Source organism: Hordeum vulgare, chromosome 2H (genome assembly GCF_904849725.1).
Source record: "Hordeum vulgare subsp. vulgare chromosome 2H, MorexV3_pseudomolecules_assembly, whole genome shotgun sequence".
Taxonomy (NCBI): domain Eukaryota; kingdom Viridiplantae; phylum Streptophyta; class Magnoliopsida; order Poales; family Poaceae; genus Hordeum; species Hordeum vulgare.
In genome coordinates this window covers 386,896,758-386,902,757 of record NC_058519.1, presented here as the reverse complement: position 1 = coordinate 386,902,757, position 6,000 = coordinate 386,896,758, and positions in this window count along the sequence as shown.

Below are 6,000 nucleotides of genomic sequence, written 5' to 3'. Positions count from 1 at the left end.
CTTGTTTTTCCTTCTCTTTTTAGACTTGGTTTCAAACCCAAGTCCTTTCTTACCTGCGACTTCCTTTTGATTGGTCAAAAGATCATTTAGATTTTTCTCTCCTTGGATGCACATAACGGGGCCCTTCTCAAGCTGTTCTTTCGACTTGGCATTATCGTCCACAAGATGCACATGCTCACAACAAGGGTTAGTAGCACAAGCATTATCAATTAAAACAAAGGGATGACAAGTAGAAATATCCTTGGTTAGTTTTACTTGGAGTTGATCATCAGACTCCTTAAGGGAGAAGTGAGCACTTTTCAAGACCTTGTGGGCCTTGTCGAGTACATCAAAATCTTCCTTGAGTCTATCATGGCCAACCCCAAGTGCAACCTTCTCAGATTTAAGCACACGAGTAAGAACAATCGCATGATCAAGTTCTTTTCGTAATTTAGCATGATCAACATTGTGTGACTCCTTAAGAGCCAAATGAAGACCACACTCTTCTTCTAGAGCAATGGATAGTTCTGCTATCTCATCGACGTAATCACGACTATGTTCTTGCATCTTGGAGATAGTATCCTCATGAGTCTCAATGAGATCATTGGCTTCACCAAGTTGTTCCAAAAGAGCAACAAAGTGTCTTTTGGTTTCACCCTTGATCTTACACACGAATTTATCAAATTCATTTTCATCAAGTTCCACTACTTCACTATTATCAACATAGTCTAATAATGAAGGAGAGGTAGTGAGAGTGGTCTTGGTACTAGGATTTAGCTTATTTATACCTTTGGCCATGAGGCACTTGGCGATACGGTTCTCATTGGTGGCGCCGAAGAGAGATACCTTGGGAGAGGAAGTGGCAATGGCGACGGTGGCCATTGCCATCCCCTCGTGACTTGTATCATCTTCATCATCATCGGAGGTGTACTCTTCGTGGGCCACCAAGCCCCTTGGATGAGTCTTCTTGGTGAAGGTGTTCTTGTTGGGGAAGGACTTGGGCCTATCCTTGCGAATGAGCTTTCCACCGTTGTCCTCCCTCTTCTCATAGGGACAATCTGCAACAAAGTGACTCACATTGCCGCAGTTGTAGCATGTCCGTACTCGTTGTTTGTTCTTGGACCCACTTGAGTTGTCCTTGGAGAAGTTGGGTCTTGAGTTTCTTTTGTTTCCTCGAACTACCTTGAATCAAGAGCCATGTGCTCATGATAAGCGTATTTTGTGTCTTCGGGGCAGCCATCTTCTTCCTCTTCTTCTTCATCGACAATGGCCTTGGTCTTTAAGGCAATGTTGGGAGATGTTGTTTTTGACCGAACACGAGCAAGTGCATTTTCGGCGGTCTTGTTCATGATATCCATAGCAATGAACTCATCCAACACTTCGCCTGAGGACAAGGAGTGAAAATCTGGTCTTTGCCAAATGACGGAAGACATTGCTTTGTTGAAAGGCATGATCGCCTTGAGAAACTTGCGCTTGATCCATGTGTCAGCCGTATATTTGCTCCCATGGTCTTGGAGAGCAACAGCGAAGGCAGTCACCCTCCAATGGAGATCACACGGATCCTCATCTTCTAGCATTACAAACTCATCGCCTGATCGAGGACCACTTCAAAGTTTGACCATTGAATGCTTGAGCTTCCCTTGTACAGCACCATGATGGGCTCCCAACACTCCTTTGCATGAGTGAAGGGCCGCAGGTGTGGGAGATCTTCTGGTGGTACATCGGATTGAAGGATGAACAATGCGGAATGATTGTATTGGTTGTTCGCCTCTCCTCTTGGAGTAAGGTTCCTTGGATCATGAGGATAGTAACCTTGCTCGATGATTCTCCAAACACTTGTTGAGCTGTGGTTCAAATGAGACTTGATAGAAAAAACCCAATTAGAAAAATCACCTTTAACATGTTTTGGAGGAGGTCCTAGGTTATTAATATGCGGGGTAGGAACCGGTCCTCCATAGACCGGAGGAGGGGGAACTCAGGCAAAAGTCCTCGTCCCATTCTTATCATGAAGGGAGGAGGTTTGAGCACCTTTAGCCTCTTCCTTATCGGAATTGGCCTCCAACACCGATGTGGTGGTTTTAACCACAAGCAACGGGTCGGGAGAGTTTCTCATCCCCTCAAGTAATTCTTTAAGCATGGATTTGACTTCGGTAGTCATGGACGTCTTGAGTGAATCCATGGCCTCATTTAAGTCGTCTCGTGTGACCGAAACCACCTCCACGGTCTCCGACCCTTCGGGCCGATCCCCACCATCGTCAACCATACTCTTTGGGTGGTGAAACCCTTAATAAAGAGACGTAGCTCTGATACCAATTGAAAGGTTCGATATGGTTGACTAGAGGGGGGTGAATAGGCAAGTACCAATTTTTAGCTTGTCTTAACAAATTGACGTTAGCAACAAAAGGTTCTCTATATGAACGACTAGCTGAGCAACCTATATGATGCTAACTACAACGATAATAAGTGCATGCAAAGAATACACCACAACTACAACAAGTACAAAGTAAAGGTAAGAGATAACCGCAAGTGGAACCAGTGGAGACGAGGATGTGTTACCGAAGTTCCTTCCCTTTGACAAGAAGTACGTCTCCGTTGGAGCAGTGTGGAGGCACAATGCTCCCCAAGAAGCCACTAGGGCCACCGTATTCTCCTCACGCCCTCACACAATGTGAGGTGCCATGATTCCACTATTGGTGGCCTTGAAGGCGGCGACCGAACCTTTACAAACAAGGTTGGGGCTATCTCCACACAAAGCTTGGAGGCTCCCAACTAGACCACGAAGCTTCACCACAATGGCATGTGGTTCCGAGGTGACCTCAACCGTCTAGGGTGCTCAAACACCCAAGAGTAACAAGATCCGCAAGGCATTAGTGGGGGGATAAAATATCTCTTGGTGGAAGTGTAGATCAAGACCCTCTCAAGCAATCCCTAGAAAAGCAACAAGTTTGATTGGCTAGAGAGAGAAATCGGGCGAAAGTAAGCTTATGGAGCAACAATGGAGGTTGGAGAGGTTGAAGGTGAGCTCCTCCAAGAAGAAGATGCCTTTATATAGTGGTGGGCTCACATCCAACCGTTACCCACCAACCACAGCAATAGACAAGCGGTACTACCGCTCTGCACCTCACCAACCACGGTAGTAAAAAATTACTACCGTGCCTACTACTGCGGGGGAAAAGTATGCGAAAAAGTCCGTCAGAGAGGTAGTAAAAAATTACTACTGCAGTAAGGGCGGTAGTACCGCTCTTGGAGCGGTAGTAAAAAATTATTACCGCTCTGAGAGTGATACTACCACTGTGCCAACGGTACTACCACTGGCCCTTTTGCATAGACAGTAAATATGAGTATGGAGCTCCATTGTGGCCAAAGAAATGGTGGTGCACAAAGTGTACGTGATGATTCCACCCAGACCGTTCCGATGCGGACCCTCTCTTAATAGTACGGCTTTCCTATGGCCCAAAACCACCAAAGAGAAACATAGAAAGCGACCGTCTTCGAGAGATTCCGAGGGACATCGAATCGTCTTGTGCCTAGATATGAATTATCTGAAATGCTCAATGCACAATATTAGTTCGCACATGCATTGTCATAAATCACTAAAACCACTTAAGGAGAAATAGGCCCTAACAATATGTCAGCAATCATAGAAGATTAAATGACATTTGAGTATGTGAACTTGCCAATAAGAAAGCTCTTACATAGACTCTCCTCTAAAATATGATGAGTTATGATTGTCCATGTGACTAAGAACATAGTTTGATTATTGTCAATAAAGTTTATGCTTCATACTTCAATAATTTTGAATGGATTATTACTTGTTTTATGAGGAGATATATGATAAAATACTTGTTGATATGATATTATTTCTAATGTTCTCATGTCTGTGTTTTGTTTTTAGCGACTTCTCCCTCTCGAATCATGTGGACATTATTTTCGAGCTCGGCTTTCGCTTGTGGACAAGCGAGGTCTAAGCTTGGGGGAGTTGATATGTCCATTTTGCATCATGATTATTTATTGATATTTGTGTTATTCTTGTCCATTATTCCTATTATCATACAATTCGTATGCCCTTTATCTCTGTATATGTGATACTCTCCAACGTATCGATAATTTATGAAGTATTTATGCCATGTTTTCCTATGTTTACAATACTTTTATATGGTTTTGATGCACTTTATATGGTTTATTTAGAACTAACCCGGTCTGACGCTATTTTTAGCAGAACTATCGTGGTGTTTCTTTTTGTGCAGAAATAAAAGTTCTCCAATTACAACGAAACTTTTTGACAATTTTTTTGGAACAAAAGAGGCATTAGAAGCTTTGTGGGAGGACCAGAAGGTGAAGAAGGTGGCCACTACCCACCAGGGTGCGCCAGAGGCCTTGCCCGTGGGCTGGTGGGTAGTGGGCACCTCGTGGCCCATCTTGGCGTGATTCCGACGCCAAAAATTCCTACAAATACAGGAACCCCCAGAAATAACCCTAGATGAGAAGTTTCGCCGCTGCAACTCTCTATATCAATGAAAAACCAATCTGGAGACGTTCCAGTACCCTGCCGGAGAGGCGAAATCATGTTCGATGGCCATCTTCATCATCCCTATGGCCATCATGCGGAGGAAGGAGTAGTCCACCCTCAGGGCTGAGGGTTTGTACCAGTAGCCATGTTTTTAATATCTCTCTCTCTCTCTCGTGTTCTTGAGATAGCACAATCTTGATGTATCGCGGGCTTTGTTAATATAGTTGGATCATATGGTGTTTCTCCCTCTCTATCTTGTTGCGATGAATTGAGTTTTCCCTTTGAGATTTTGTTTTATAGGATTGAATACTTTTATGGATTTGAGAGCACTTGATTTATGTCTTGCTATGAATACCTGTGGTGACAATGGGGTATCATATTGATTCACTTGATATATGTTTTGTCACTCAACTCACGGATTTCCGAGGTGGCATTGGGGTAATCTATGCATAGGGGTTGATGCACGTTCTCGTATTTGTTTCTCTGGTAGAAATCTCGGGGCACTCTTTGAGGTTCTTTGTGTTCGATAACGTATTATGAATCTAAATTTGTTATGGTGTTATTTTAGTACGAACTCTTGGATAGATCGATTGGAAAGGATAGCTTGTTATTTTAGTAAGAACTCTTGGAAAGATTGATCGGAAAGAATAAGTTTAAGGTGGTTTCGTACCCTACAAACAATTTCTTCTTATGTTCTCCACTAGATAGGAACTTTGGAGTGATTCTTTATCGCACGTTGAGGGATTGTTATGTGATCCAATTATATTGGCATTGTTGAGAGATTGCACTAGCGAAAGTACCAAACCTAGGACTCATTTTCAAGCATTGCAATACCTTTTGTGCTCACTTTAGTTACTTGGTACCTTCTATTTTATTTTTTAGATTATAAAAATATATTTATATCATCCATATTACACTTGTATCACCATCTCTTCGCCGAACTAGTGCACCTATAAAATTTACCATCGTACTGGGTGTGTTGTGGACACAAGAGACTATTTGTTATCTGGTTGTAGGGTTGTTTGAGAGAGACCATCTTCATCCTACGCCTCCCATGAATTGATAAACCTTAGGTCATCCACTTGAGGGAAATTTGCTACTGTCCTACAAAACTCTGCGCTTGGAGGCCCAACTCTACAAGAACAAGTTGTGTAGTAGACATCAATATGCAAGGTACATCACAAGGAGGGAAATATCTGGAAACTCGATTTTTGGACCGGGAACCGAGAAAAAGGCAGAAAAATCAACAGACTCCAAATGACCAAAAACTTCATGGGGATTTTTTTATGGAATATTTAAGAATTCTTTGGCCAAAAATATACCAGAGGGGGGCCACGTGTTGGCCATAAGCCAACAAGGCACGCCTTGATGGCTTGTGGGCCCCCTACATGCTCTCTCATGCCCCTCTTCTCCTATATGGTGTGTTTTGACCTAGAAAAAAAACATAAGCTACCTTTCGGGATGAAGCGTTGTCGTCTCAAGGCAGAAAGTAGGCACAAGCCCTTTTTCTC